We start from the raw sequence: 15,774 nt of genomic DNA on the forward strand, positions 1-15,774 counted from the left end.
TGAACAAGCATGTACATTCATATGCATATCATATACGTACATGTTTGCTATACGAACTTATGCATGTGCTTATAGACATGTGTGTAAACATATGCATGCATTTAGCAGAGATGTGTAGTCATATATTGTATTTGCACATGTATATGTGCATATATGTGTGTGTGCATACACAATACACACATGCATACAATAATTTCATGAAACTAGGGGGTGCAGCAGATAAAGTGGCCAGTTCAGTCTCTTGTTCTACAGTCAGTGGTTCCTGTTCCATCTGTTTGACATTTAAATACCAATACAATCTGACTCCACCCTCCCTTTTCAACCTTACTATCCAGGGGTATTCTGGAGCCAGGTTAAACTTGCCTGTAAGAGAGCCCACTTTTAAATTTTCAGTACAAGCGTTTGCACCTTAGAAATTGGCAGAAGCTACAAACTAGGACTTGATTTTTCTTTGTTTATTTGTTAGATTAAAGTGAAGGGGAATGTTAATAATTCAGATTAAATTTAAAAGCATGTCCTATGTATGCCCCGCCCACTGCCCCAAGTCGGTTGTTAAACATATACTAGTGTCTCTGATTACTCTCCATGTTTCATGCACTCCATGGTCCAGCCAAACTGCCCCTGCTTCATTCTTCACACACAACATTACATACATTTCCCATCTACATTTCCCGGGGGGGGGGGGAAATTGGTCCAAGACCACCTAGGGCAGAAGCTACCCCTTGGTCCTTCTCTTATGAGCTAAGTGGTGCCCTAAGAACCTTGGAAGTTCAACAGGGCAGTTTGCCATCCTCCAGGGGTGCCTTCTTTTCATTCAAAAGCTGATTGAGGGCACCCCGGGAGAATATGGCCCCGCCCCCTCCAAATGACCCTCTTGGGATGCAGCCAACATTCTCTGTATACTATGGAAGCATCCCACTATAGGTGCTGGGGGGGCGGGCGGGAGCAGTGAGTAAATGATATGGATTTGGCTGAACAGCTGCTTTCGTAGCGCTCCATCTAGTGGCCAACCGGGGGAAATGCGTCCTTAGAAAAAGCGAGAGAGAGAGACAGATAGAGACAGAGAGACAGAGAGAGAGAGACAGAGAGAGACAGAGAGACAGAGAGAGAGAGACAGACAGAGACAGAGAGAGACAGACAGAGACAGACAGACAGACAGACAGAGACAGAGAGACGGAGAGAGAGAGACAGAGTGCCTGACTGGAAGTCTGGAAGGTGAGTAGAAATTCTGCCTCACCCATCAGGTAGCAGTTATGTGAATCTGGGTTAACTCCTTTAATTTCATTTCCTTATTTGAAAAATAGGGGTAATAATAGCAGCTATTATAGAGTTCCTGCGGGGACTAAAAAAGAAAACTGAAATAAAGTATTTTGCAAACATGAATGCACTATATAGATGCTAATGGTTTATTTTTATTATGCCTATAATACATATCACTGGGCATTTAAAGAGGTGAGAGAGCTTGGCATTTTGCTAAGAAAACAACAAAAAAGTAATGTCAACCATAGATTAAACAATCAATACAATCAATAGCCCAAGCTATGAACGTGAAGTTGAGGAAGAACATGGCCCCTGAGAGGGGATTGCTGTTGAGAAACAAGAAAGGGGTTTTCTCTTTTCTACCCCTAAATTTGCCAAGGAGTAGGGCTTTTATAACAGAGGAAAGAGCTAACTATGGATTCAGGATGCAGTTAGCCCTGGCAACTAAAGAGTCAAGCTGTGTAGAGCCTGGTAGCACAGCAGAGCAACCTTCTGATTAGACACATTGTACTTGAAATGGGAGATGAGTAGGTTAGTGAGGACTTCACTAGAAAAAGACATTGGGGGGTGGCTAGGTGGCTCAGTGAATAGAGCACCGGCCCTGCAGTCAGGAGGACCTGAGTTCAAATCCGGCCTCAGACACTTAACACAAAACTAGCTGTGTGACTTTGGACAAGTCACTTAACCCCAATTGTCCTACCTTCCCCCTTCCAAAAACAAAAAAAAACAACGAAAAAGACATTGGGACTTTGCAAAACTTTGTGAGGTTAGCAAACATGTTTGAAATAATAAAATGAATTGTTGATGGGCTCTGGGGAATCAGATATACATGAATTACCTTGGCCACAAATGAATGGACCCTGGTATTACCATTGTACTCTGAGTCTGATCATGTACTTCCTGCAGATGCCATATTTATGGGACAGTGTCCTAAGTTTGGAAGGGGGATATTTTCAAACTTCGGTTCTTATGACAACATTTCAACAATAAATGCCTTTGCTAAGGTCTACTAGATAAGTATTTGTCTACAGGCTGACTAATAGTAGGAATTATATTGATGGGGGCTCAAGAATGTAGTTTTAGGAGACCATACCCACAGGTTACATAGAATATGGGAGTCACAGGCATTCCCTGGAGATACAATCCTTGAGTACGAGGTACAAGCCGGGGGAAGTATCCTAGAAGGCATCCTACACTAGGAATTGTGAAAGCAATGCAGCCTTTACCTTCAAGGAGCTTGAAGGATATAGGGGGATACAACATGTATACAGACAAGTAAATACAGAATGTAGACAAAAAAAATACATAGTGATATGGGGTATATATTATCAGTTGGAGGAATCAGGGCAGTCCTTTTGAAGAAGATGGAAATTGGGCTGTCTTGAAAGAAGTCACTCATTTCAAGAGGTAGGAGTGAGGAGGGAGAACATGCCAGGCAAAGACATGAAAGTAGGAAAGATGAAATGTTGTACTCAAGTAAGTAGCCCAGTTCAACTAGAGTGTAGAGTACATGAAGGGTAGTACAGTATACTTTGGCTTCTGGAAGGATATGCTGGCTAGATTGGGAAGAACTAGAAATGCCAAACAGAAGAGTTTGTATTTGGTCCTCAAGGCAATGAATGAGAAGCTGCTGAAACTTTTTGAAAGGAAGGTCATAGTTGAACATTCGTTTTAAGATATTAATTAGGTAGCTCTGCTTGTGATACATTGTTGGGGAGTGGGGGGAGTAATTAGGATGCTATTATAATCGGCCTAATAAGGTTATGATGGCCAGAGCTGGGGATGGGGGTGGAGAAAAGGGAACACATCCAAGTGATGTTGGAAAAGTAGGATGGACAAGACTTGACAATTGATCAGATGTGGGGACTGAGGGACAGTGAAGAGATGAGGATAACTTTTAGGTTGAGAACCTGAATGATTTGCACATGGTTGGTATTTTCAAGAGAAATAACATTGTTATGATGAGAAGTTATTTAAGGGAAAATATAATGGAACAAGTTCTGTTACAGACAGGATGATGATGAGATACCTATGGGACATTTATGTGGGGATGCCCAGGAGACAATTAAAGAGTTCAGGGTTAGTTTCATAATCTGGGAATTATCCTCATTGAGAAAATAATAAGCTATCAACAAAGAAGAAAGAAGAGGGTTCAGGGTAGAATGCTGTAGTCAGGTGAACTGCGGTCAACTGGAACTGGCTTGTGAGAATTGATTGTTAAATTTTCACTGTGAGTATTTACACCTTGGAAATGAGCAAACACTACAGATCGAGGCTTGATTTAGTGCATTATTTATTATCTAGACTTAAGGGAATGATGGAGAAAATGTTTATAATAGTGACTTAAAAATGTGCCATTAAATTTTTTTGGGGGGGAGACACATTTACCAGCACACCCATCTGTGCTACACTGAGATATTGGGAGACATAGATGATGGTACTTTAAAGGAAATGGAGACATATAAATTTTACTGGCAAGATGAGAATCACTAGAAAGCAACATCAGCAAATCTCTTTCCCTGGGAGGGAGAGAAGGAGGAATGTGGTCAGTGGTTATAAATTCTGTAAAGAGATTAAAAATAAATATGAGGATTGAGCAAAGGCCATTGGATTTATCAACCAAGAAATCATCCTTGACCTTGGAAAGAGAATTTTTAGTTGGGTGGTGGGCATGGAAGTCAATTTATAAGCTCTTAGGCAAAAAATAAATAAATATCCCAAGGATATGAACTAGCACTTCTAAAATGAGAAAACAAATTAATAACCCCCTGGAAAGCAGAATATCTCTACTAATCAATTAAATGCAAATTAAAATAACACTCAGGTACCACCTTACTCCCTCCATCATATCTATAAACATATTTAAAGTAATAAAATGCAATGCTGGCAGGGCTGTGGGGAAGCAGGTGCATTCATCCATGAGTTGTGGAGCTGTGGTTTGGTATGACCTTTTTTGGAAAGCAATGTGGAAGAGGAAATAAGTTACAAAACTTCATGAAGAAGGATTCTGTGCTACTAGAACAATGTTTGGAATATGTTGTTTAAAAAAAGAGAAGAAAAAGGAGCTAACTGTATAAAAATAATCACAATGGAAAAACCCTATAAATATTCCATATGATTAATGATTGGGAGAAGTGACTGAATTAATAGTGAAATATTCTTATAATTAATGTCATTAAACCATAACTTCTAAAAATGAAAAAAATACAAATATGGGATTGACTTATATGAATTGATAGAATCTTAAGAGAACAGTATCAATGTAGAATCAGAACAAAATATACACACTGACTACAACTATGTTAAAATAACAAAAACAACCATAAACCAGAATAAAAATAAGAAAGAATCAGCCTCAGAGTCAGTAAGACCGGGCTTCAAATCCCAATCACAAAGCCTACAGGCTGTGTGACCTGAGGCAAATCATTTCACCTCCCAGTGCCCAAAAGAAAATGAGTTCACTGATGGAGGGAATACCTTACTGGGAGTTCTCACCTCCCTTCCCTCTCCAAATCATAGATCTTGCTCCACCCAAATAACAATAGTGATAAAATCTGAGAAAATGTGTAGAGAGATCGGAAAAGACACCGAAGCCAACAAGACTTTGGTTATTTTTGTTAAAGGAAATATAAATCTAACATTGTAAATAGAGGGGTGTGTTGTCATGGATAGGGCACTAGATTTGGAATCAAGAAAAGCTGAGCTCATATCCCACCTGTGGGATGGGCCAGTTGTGTTGGCCAAGTATTTACCTAGTCTGTACCTCTTTTTACTCATCTGTAAAATAAAAGGGGTTGAGGTCTCTTCCTTGTCTAGGTTTATGTTCCTATAGTTTTGTTTAGTGTTCATGATTTACACATACTTTCATTTTTATTTTGTGTATTTCAAAGTTTTTGTCAATGGTGACCAAGTTTATAATTAAAACTAAATAGAAAGATGGTTCTAATAGAAGCCTATTTTGAGGCACAGACGAACTGCTTAGGAATCTGTGGTGTTTGCTTGCCAGACCTCTTTTTCCTCCCTGAGACTTGTCTTTTCCTTGAAGCATCAGTAGTAGTTGAGGTCTAGTTAAAAGGAGACATCAGGCACAAGACCCTTTCCAATTGCCTAGTGTCTCTATGACCTTAATTAAAAGAAAACAAACCAGACCCAGTGTGGGGGAGACAAAAGCACACAAATAGCCACCAACTCTTGAAATTGCTTTGTGTGCAAAATTTTACAAGTTGGGGGAGTGTGGGACCATAAGCCATGCCAAGAACTGACCAGTATCCCTGGGGAAAGTTGCCATTTTGCAGGTGGGGTGGGGCATGACATGCATCCACGTGATGTTTGTTATTCAATATTCTGTGTGGTCTGCATGTAGCCCCAGACTTGGCCTTGAATTTGTTTTTTGTTCACTATTTCGGAAAAGGTTTCTTGAACTCTATAGTAGCTTCAAAATCATCTGTGTAAGTCAGTGCTGCGGCTCTGCAGTCAGGCTTTCAGAGAATGTTATAAATGGACATCTTTATGAGGTCTGGGCTGGACCAGGTGGCTGCTAAGGTACATTTCAAATCTGAGATCCTGCCATTCAGTGACTGTTCTATTTTCCATCCCACCTGTCTTTATTTTTTCTATAAGAATGACAGGAGATATTTATCAGATGCTTTGCTAAAAATCTATGAAAACTAGATCTCTAAGAGTATAGAAACAATATGGCAGAGTAATGGAAAGCAGGATAATGAATCTCACCCCTAACCACCTCCAAACTGATCTAGAAAATGCTCCAGATTTAGTCCTAATGGGAAAATCCAAGAAATAGAGACAGATTTTTTTTCCAGCCAAGATAAATGTAGGGATATGGAGAGAGAGGTCTGTGGACATGGGGGACTAGGTATGACTAGGAAGATTCCATGGAGCTCTCCAACACAAGGAGAGAGTGAGCACCATGTTTGGAACTGAGTTTTGTCTTTTGTCCATTTGGGGATGAGGGTGGAAGAAGGGGAGACACTTAAAAACCATAAAATTTAATTAAAAAAACCCCTCTGTCTCTGGCATTCCCTTGACTTACTAGAGATCCTGTAAAAAACAAAAAGAAAATGAGGTACAAGCTTTCCATGGCCTGTACTTGAGGAAGCCATGGCTGGTCTTTGCAAACATTGCTTTATCTTTCAGAAACTCCATAAAATCTTGGTCACTTGAGCTAAAGCTTGTTGGGGCCAAGGGCTCTGAGAGGCAGAAATATACAGAAAGAGAATTTCCAGCATGGGATGGAGATCCTGCTTGAATTTGTCCAGGGCTTTCTTTCCATTCTGCCCCTGACACTTTCTAGATGCTAGATGCTAGTCAAGTCACTTAACTTCCTACACTCAGTTTCCACACCTGTAAAATGAGAATAATAATTAAGGTACCTGTATTACCAACCTACCCTTCAGATCTGGCCTCAGACACTTAGTAGTTGTATGATCTTGGGCATGTCAATGAACTTCCTAGGCTCAGTTTCCACATCTGTAAAATGTGCAGCTAGGTGGCACAGTGGATAGAGTACCAGGTCTGGAGTCAGGAAGTCTCATCTTCCTGAGTCTAAATCTAGCCTTAGACACTTTCTAGTTGTGTGACCCTGGGCAAGTCACTTAATCCTGTTTACCTCAGTTTCCTTACCTGTAAAATAATCTGCGGAAAGAAATGGCAAACCACTCCAGTATCTTTACCAAGAAAATTCCCCAAATGGAGTCACAGAGTTAGACACAACTGAAATGATTAAAAAAATGAGAATAATAACTAAGGTGCCTATAGTATCTACCTACAATTCAAGTCTGGCCTCAGACATTTATAAGCTGTGTGACCCTGGACAAATCACTTAACTGCCTAGACTCAGTTTCCCCAATCTGTCAAATGTGAATGGTAATAGCAGTAGTATCTACTTATAGTCCAAATCTAGCCTCAGACATTTATTTATTAGCTGTGTGACCCTGTTTGCCTCAGTTTCCTTATCTGTAAAATGTGGATAATAGCAGCAGTTACATTCAAACATTGTTGTGAGGATCAAATGATTCTCAAATGCAAACCTTTAGGGGTTCTCTAAATGCTAGCTATGACTAAGGATGCTTCCAGCTCTAAATCTATGGTTCTATGAATTTGGCTTCAGTTAAGTAATCCTTGCTGTTTTGGCCTTTCCTTTTCATTTCTCAACTGTCAAATATCTTGGGTTTTGAAATTCTAGAGCCTACAATTACTGTGTATTGATGTCAGCTCAGGGAGTGGACTGAGAATAAAGGAATTTTAATTTCTGCTTTCTTATCCCCTCATCCTATTCTGTTTTTCTGCACATCTATTCAAAGATCACATCCCTCTTTCATCTGGCTGGGGAGATTGGATAGAAACTGGTGAACTAAGATGATGGGACTAAAATCACCACCATGAGCGGGACATCTTTGGGTCATGCTGGCTTCTCCAACAAAGCAAGGCATGGGAGGAAAGCCAATTTTCCTAACGCAATTTGGTCATCCAAAACCAATCCAAAACAAGACAAAACCCCACATACACTTAAACAATGGAAAACCGAAATGAGTGAGTGGTTTGCATCTAATTCCAAAGGACAGGAAGGAGCTAAAGGTCAAAATGGCTCCTGGTTTGTTTGTTTGAAGAATGTGCTTGCCATACTCAAATCCCTACCAAATTAAAGTCCAGGGCTAGAGGAGCTTTACCTTAGGACTCAACGCTCTGCTACCTGCAGGCTAAATACTGCCCAGCTCTCTTTTTGCTGTTGTTGAGTAGTTCAGTCCTGTCCAACTCTTTGTGACTCCATGGGTTTGTCCATGAAGTTTTCTTGGGAAAAATACTGAAATGTTTTGCCATTTCTTTCTCCAGCGTGTCTCCATTTTACACATGAGGAACTGAGGCAAACAGAGCTTAAATTACTTGTCCAGAGTCACTCAGCTGGTAAGTGTCTGAGGCCAGATCTGAACTCATGAAGATGAGTCTCCAAGACTGGTACCCCATCATCCAGCTGGCCACAATATATTTAACTGTCCCCCAATCGGTGGACACCTCCTTTGTTCCCAGTTCTTTGCTATTTAACAACAACAATAGTACTTCTTGGACTCTGTTGAAGGAGGGTTTTTTTAAAAAAAAATCATTGACCTTTTTGGGAATCTCTGGGTCAAAGGTCATCGCTTTAGTGGGTTTCTTAGCAAAATTCCAAATCACTTTTCAAACTTCATATGTTTTAGAAAGATTTTCTATAAACATTGAAAGAGAGTAGGGTTTTCTGAGCAATGTTGAGTTCACCAGAAAACTCTCTTGACCAGAGCCTTGTGCATCGCCTTGGCAGTCCAGTCTGCCAAGGCTTTACCATTGAGTCAAACCCAACTCTTGTTTGTGAAGTCATTTTGTTCTCTTGTTTCCAACACTAACTCCTCCTACTCAACCTCTGAGCCTTGACAGATAATTTCATAACCTTTATGGCATGATTCAGATGTACTGAGATATTTTGAGATAGCAAAAAAGTACTGAAATAAAAGTCAGCTCTTATCAAGAGTGAGAAAAATGTCTGAAACTGAAGATAAAAGAAGGTCTAGGAGAAATCAAGGAATTTAGCTGGGTAGAGCCAAGATGGAAGAGTAAAAGCAGGAACTGGCTTGAGCTCCCACTCCAACCAACCTCCAATATCTAAAATATGACTCTAAATAAATTTTAGAGCTACAGAACACACAAAGTGATAGCCAGAAACAAATCTTCCACTGAAGGTGTCCGGGAAGACCAATAGGAAGGGTCTATTGCACCGAGGTGGGAGCCAAGTGCAGTCCTGTGTGAGCCGCACCTGACCACACTTGCAGCCCAGACCAACTAGAGCAGACTTCAGTAGGCTAAATCACCAGCAGCTGTGGTTGTTTCCAGACCTCTCAACCCATGAACACCAAAGAGAAAGTAAAATGTCAGTGTGGAACTCTGTTGGAACTGGGTGAGAGAAGAGCACAGTCTGGCCCCTGCCCCCAGGGTGGCAGAGGTATGGTGGCTGCAACTAATGCCACATAGCTGCCTCTGGAGCCCCTGTGGCCTGCAGGTCACAGGGGGACCAAGCAGGCATTCAGAGGGTAATCACTTGTGCTTCGACCTGCTGGAATCTGGGTCACAGTCTTGGGTGGATGTCCTGGGGTGAGGAACGCCAGTACATCAGAGCTTGGGGTGGCTGTAGAGAGGGTGCTCTCCTCAGACCTCTGACAACTGCACAAACCCCAGTGATCTGGGACACAGCTCTCTCTCTCTCTCTCTCTCTCTCTCTCTCTCTCTCTCTCTCTCTCTCTCTCTCTCTCTCTCTCCCTCCTCTAGAAGCAGAGTTCTACTGGGGCAAAGAGCTCAAAAGTCTAGTAATTGGCTGGCCTGATAAGCAAACAGAGGAAGTGCAATCAGACCGTAAGGTACTTTTTGGGGCAAAGAAGATAAAAACATAAAACCAGAAGAAGACAACTAAGTCAAAACTCCTGCATCAAAAGCTTCCAAGAAAAGTATGAATTGATCACAGGCCATGAGGAGCTCAAGAAGAATTTTGAAAATCAAGTAAGAGAAGTGGAGGAAAAATTGGGAAGAGAAATGAGAACGATGCAAGAAAATCATGAAAAGTGAGTGAACAACCTGACTGAGGAAAATAACACCTTAAAAAATAGACTAACTCAAATAGCAAAAGAGACTCAAAAAGCCAACGAGGAGAAGCATGACTTCAAAGGCTGAATTTGCGAGATGGAAAAGGAATTTCAAAAACTCACTGAAGAGAATAATTCCTTCAAAATTAGACTGGAGCAAGTGGAAGCTAATGACTTTATGAGAAATCAAAATGCTATAAAACAGATCCAAACAAATGAAAGAATGTAAGACAATGTGAAATATCTCATTGGAAAAAAAACACTAACCTGCAAAATAGATCCAGGATAGATAATTAAAAATTATTGGACTACCTGAAAGCCATGATAAAAAAAAGAGCCTAAAAATCATCCTTCAAGAAATTCCCAAGGAAAATTGCCCTGATGTTCTAGAACCAGAGGGCAAAATATTAATTGAAAGAATTCACTGATTGCCTCTTGAAAAAGATCCCAGGGGTGGCTAGGTGACGCAGTGAATAGAGCATTAGCCCTGGAGTCAGGAGGACCTGAGTTCAAATCCGGCCTCAGACACTTAACAATTACTAGCCATGTGACCTTGGGCAATTCACTTAACCCCAATTGCCCAACTTTCCCCCTCTGAAAAGAAAAAAAAAAGATCCCAAAAAGAAAACTCCCAAGAATATTATAGCCAAACTCCAGAGTTCCCAGATCGAGGAAAAAATATTACAAGCAGCCAGGAAGAAACAATTTTGCATTGTGGAAACATGGTCAGAATTACACAAGATCTAGCAGCTTCTATGTTAAATGATGGAAGGGCTTATAATATGATATTCCAGAGGTCAAAGGAGCTGGGATAAAAACCAAGAAGCACTTACCCAGAAAAACTGAGTGTAATGCTTTAGGGGAAAATATGGTCATCTAATAAAATAGAGGACTTTCAAGTATTTTTTTTTGCTTTTTGGAGGGGGGAAGGCAGGGCAATTGGGGTTAAGTGACTTGCCCAAGGTCCCGTAGCTAGTAAATGTCAAGTGTATGAGGTCACATTTGAACTCAGGTCCTCCTGACTCCAGGGCTGGTGCTGTATTCACTGCACCACCTAGCCACCCCACTCTCAAGTACTCTTGACAAAAACACCCGAGCTGAACAGAAAATTTGACTTTCAAATACAAGAAGCAAGAGAAGGTAAACAGGGAAAAGAAATCATAAGGAACTTATTAAATTTGAACTATTTACATTCCTACATGGGACTTTTCTCAGTATGAGGATAGTTGAAGGGAATATATATATGTATAGGAGGGTATATATGTATATAAATATATATGTGTGCGTTCATATGCACATACATGTATACATAGACAGAGGGCACAGGATCAGTTGAATAGGAAGGGATGATATCTAAAAAATAAAATTAAGAAGTGAGAGAGGAATATATTGGGAGAAGGAGAAAGGGAGAGATAGATCAGGGTAAATTATCTCAAATAAAAGAGGCAAGAGAAAACTGTTATAATGGAGGGGAAGAGCAGAAGGGTAAAAGGTAATGGGAACAACCTTTCTGTCACTGAATTTGGCTTAAGGAGGAAATAACATACACACTCAATTGGGTATCTTACCGGAAAATAGGGAGGAAGGGGATAAGAGGGGTGATGATTGAAAGGAGGGCAGATTTGGGGAGATGATAGTTAGAAGCAAACACTTTTGAAAAGGGACAGGGTGAAAGGAGAAAGTAGAATAAGTGGGGGACAGGAGAGGATGGAGGGAAATATAGTTAGTCTTTTACAATATAACTACTATGGAAATGTTTTGAATTACTATGCATGTGCAACCTATATTGAATTGCTTGTCTTCCCAGTGGGGGTAAGTGAGGAGGAAAGAAGGAAATGAATCTAGAAATCAAAATTTTAAAAATAAATGTTAAAATTTTTTTGGCATGCAACTGGGAAATAAGATATACAGGCACTGGGGTATAGAAATCCATCTTGCCCTACTAGAAAGTTAGGGGGGCGATGGGGGAGGATATAAGAGAGAACAGATTGGGGGAAGGGGTATTCAGTAGGCTCGCTCTCTTGGGATTGGGGTAGGAGAATGATCGGGAGAAAATTTATAACTCAAAATCTTGTGTGAATGAATGTTGAAAACTAAAAACAAATAAATAAATTGAAAAAAAAATAAAAATAATTTAAAAAGTGATTAAGCTGTAGGAAAGGAACCAACAAGCATTTATATAATGAGCAAGGCTCTAGATCTAATTCTAACAGTGAAACAGAATACAAGATCATAAGATCTAGAACTGGAAGGAACTTCAGAAGTAATTGAGTAACACCATCATTTTATGGACACAGAGAGTGTCATACAGGGTTACATAGCCCTTAAACGTTTGAGGCAGAATTTGAACTCAGGTCTTCAATACAAGCCCAGAGATTTATCCACCTGGTCACACCACCAGAAATCATCAGGACAATAGACTTAAAGATAGACAAGATTTTAAAGTTATAGGTAAGGCTATATTTTGGAAATCAATTACAGATATTTATTGATTGATTGTTATGCAAAACATGTTGTAAAATAGTGAAAGCTTTCAAAAGCAATAGCCAAATGTTAATCCAGAGGTGGGGAAAATAATAATTGAAATTTCTACAGAGAATGCCATTTCATAGCCATTGGCATGCAATGCCTTCTTTGACCAGAAAAGCTAAACACCTAACTCTAACCCTCTTTCCGTGTCCAATAGTTTTTTCCCCCACATGCTCTAATTTAAAAAGCTTTGATTAAGCATGCCATATGAGCAAACCACTGGACTGAGTATTGAGGATACAGAGAAAATATGGAAACTAGTCCCTCAAGAAGCCTGCGTTCTACTGAAGAGTTTGATTCAAGTTGGAAGGTCCTTTTGATCAACACATTGAGTAGGTGCTTAATCAATACCTATGAAATACCTATAAAATCAATGAATGATTGAATTCATGAGTGAATAATGATCATCTCAGCTATGGGATAAAGTCCAGTCTAGTGAGGTAACCATAGGCAACTTTTTTTTTTAAAAGGGCAAACCAGGCATCACACAATGCATCAATAATAACAGGAATGGGAAATAAAATGGCAACCACTGGATTAGCAAATAGTGAGGGTGGAGATGGAGCTGAACTTATGATTTCACGGATGGCACACTCCAACGTTAGAAAACTCCCTCTGCCAGTACAGGTAGACACTATATGGTCTTTGAGAGTCACCTAGAGCCCTTAAAATGCTTGGGATGACAAAGTCATTGTGTGACAAATGTGGAATTTGGGTCTTTCTGCCTCCAAGATCAGCTTTTTCTCACTTGGCCACAAGGTTTCTCCCATAAAGTCTTGTTTTAAAGACAGGAATAGGGATGGAACCTGGGATTTCCTTTGTAAAGGAAATTCTCTCTACCAAGTTGGTGATCTTTTCTGCAATTTATAATCTTAAAACAGTTGCCTAGAGAGAGCAAGCACTGAGAGGTTGGGTGTCTTGTCCAGGGTCACCCAACCATTATGTGACAGAAAATGACATGTTGTCATATCATTTTATCCTACCAGCCCTTTGTATTTAGCTAGTATTTCATCCTTCCCACCATTTGTCAATGACATTGTCATGTCATGGGTAGGATGAAATACTAACTGTGCTTGGCAACCAGCCTTGCTTTGATCTTGAGTGGTTCAGATGGTCATGGAATTTCAGAGCTAGGAGAGACCTTAAAGAAACTAGTCTGTCGATTTAATACTTAATATTTTTAAAAGTCTTATTGATAACTTTTGGTTTTTCATCAATTGATTCTGAATATACTACAGTATTCTTTTCCCGCATTCCAGTAAATCTTTCTCATGTAACAGAGGGAAAAGAAAAAAAAAACCTAACCTGAACTAGTGGACATAGCCACCCCCCCCACACCCAACACAAAGTTCTGTACCCATAATTCCCCACTGCTCAGAGGACAGGCAGGTGGTGTATCTGCTCATCTGTCCTCCGGGGCTTAAGACGGGGCTATACAATCAGCCTGGAGTTTCTGCTTCGTACTAGTGTTCTTTCTGTTTAAATTATTGTATGTATCAGAGATAATGTTCTCCTTGTTCTGCTCATTTTGCTTCACACAATTTCCAATGTCTTTATGGCTTTCTGTGAGTTATTCACATCTATGATTATTTAGGTACAATATTTTAGTGTTCTGTCATGTCCAAGTGTTTGTAACCCCATTTGGGTTTTTTTTTTTTTTTTGGCAGAGATACTGGGTTGGTTTGACATTTTCTTCTCCAGCTTATTTTACAGATGGGGAAACTGAGGCCAAGAGGGTTAAGTGATTTGCCCAGGATCACACAGCTAGTAAGTGTCTGGGGTTATATCTGAACTCATGAGGATGAGTCTTCCTGATTCTTGGCCCTGTGCTCTGTGCACGATGGTGCCCACTAGCTGCCCTCGATAATGTTGTTGTTGTTAAGTGATATACCAGGACTTTATTTGCCACCGATGGTTTAGCCGTTTTCTCAGCCCCACATTTTAAACAGACCCAGAGTGGCAACGATTTGTCTTCTCTCTTCCCAAATAAGCAACAACCTTTGTAAAGACAGCAACTCTGTCTCATCTGTTACTTTGGCCCCCAGGACAGAGGGAGTGTGGCTTTGTTCTTATTGAACCCTGGATGCTGGGAGATTCTGAGGTGTCTGTATCTCTGCTAAGGCTTACTAAGGTGGCACTCCCGATTCGGACAGAGCTCAGTTCCCTGTCCTGGGGATAGTGAGAGGGATGGGGCTGGATCCTGATCCTGCCGATAGGTGAAAATCCCGGATGATGACGCTGCCTCTGCCAGTGAAGGGTGGCGACTTCTCTGTAAGTTATAGAAGCAGAGAGTTGCCCAGGGCACTGGCATGTTGAGTGATCTGTGCCCATGTGTGTCAAAGATGCTTTTGGACCCAGGTCTTCCTGCTCTGAGGCTAACTCTCCATCTATACTGCTTCTCTTAGGCTTCTGTCAAATTGCCTAGGGCCACAGTCACCCGGAAGTGGTACCTGCCATGTCTGGCTGCCGTTCCCCATTGACCCAAAAGCTACCAACAGGATTAAACATCAGTCATGGCTTTTTTCACTTTTTTTTTTTAGCACAACACTCCTTCTTTGGATGGCCTTGTTTAGAAATGGCAAGCAGATGGAGCCACCATGGCGCTCTCTTTGAGAGTGAGGACTGTCTTAACTTTATTTGTATTTCTACCCCCAGCATCTGGCACATGGTAATAAAATAATCATTGACTGATTGACTTCAACTGCATCATGGGCTAAATTGGCACTCATTATTATCATTGTTATTTATTCAGAGGGGGGAGGGACATTAGAGGGCATGTGAGGGTCTGGGAGAGAGCTGCAGGGATGATGAGATTCTGAGGGTGGTGGCTCTGGGTGCAGTGAGGAGTGGGCTCACATCATGTGGCTGCATTGGATGGTAGAAATAGGAGGTGCAAGACTGATGGTCTTCACAGAAGAAGAAGTATGTCCTCTGATGGGGAGGAAAAAGCCTCCCTACTTCTCAAGGGTGGTGGCCCGGTTGCCCTGTGCTGATTACAAATCTAAGTCTAGGAAAAAGAGAAGGGCTGTAATTTATCTATATAATGCATACATACATACATATGTATTCACACATATACATATGCACATATATGTGTGTCTATATCTATCAATCATTCTATCAACTATCCTCTATCTATCTGTCTGTCTGTCTATCTATCTATCTATCTACTATCATCTATCTACCCATCTATGTATCTACTATCTATCTATCATCTATCTGTCTGTCTATCTATTATCTACTATCTATTATCTATCTGTCTATCTCTATCTCTCTATCTGTCTATCTCTCTCTCTATCTGTCTATCTATCTGTCTGTCTATCTATCTATCTATCTATCTATCTATCTATCTATCTATCTATCT

General features: G+C 40.5%; 1 protein-coding gene across 1 annotated transcript in view; it reads right to left on the reverse strand.

Moving 5' to 3' along the window:
* Window positions 1-15,774, reverse strand: part of LOC138165257 (SH3-containing GRB2-like protein 3-interacting protein 1) — a 294,003-nt gene that overhangs the window by 245,211 nt on the left and 33,018 nt on the right. The window lies entirely within an intron of this gene.

This window comes from Petaurus breviceps, unplaced genomic scaffold (genome assembly GCF_028583685.1).
Source record: "Petaurus breviceps papuanus isolate PSGF00001 unplaced genomic scaffold, PetGlider_PUasm1.0 208, whole genome shotgun sequence".
Taxonomy (NCBI): Eukaryota; Metazoa; Chordata; class Mammalia; order Diprotodontia; family Petauridae; genus Petaurus; species Petaurus breviceps.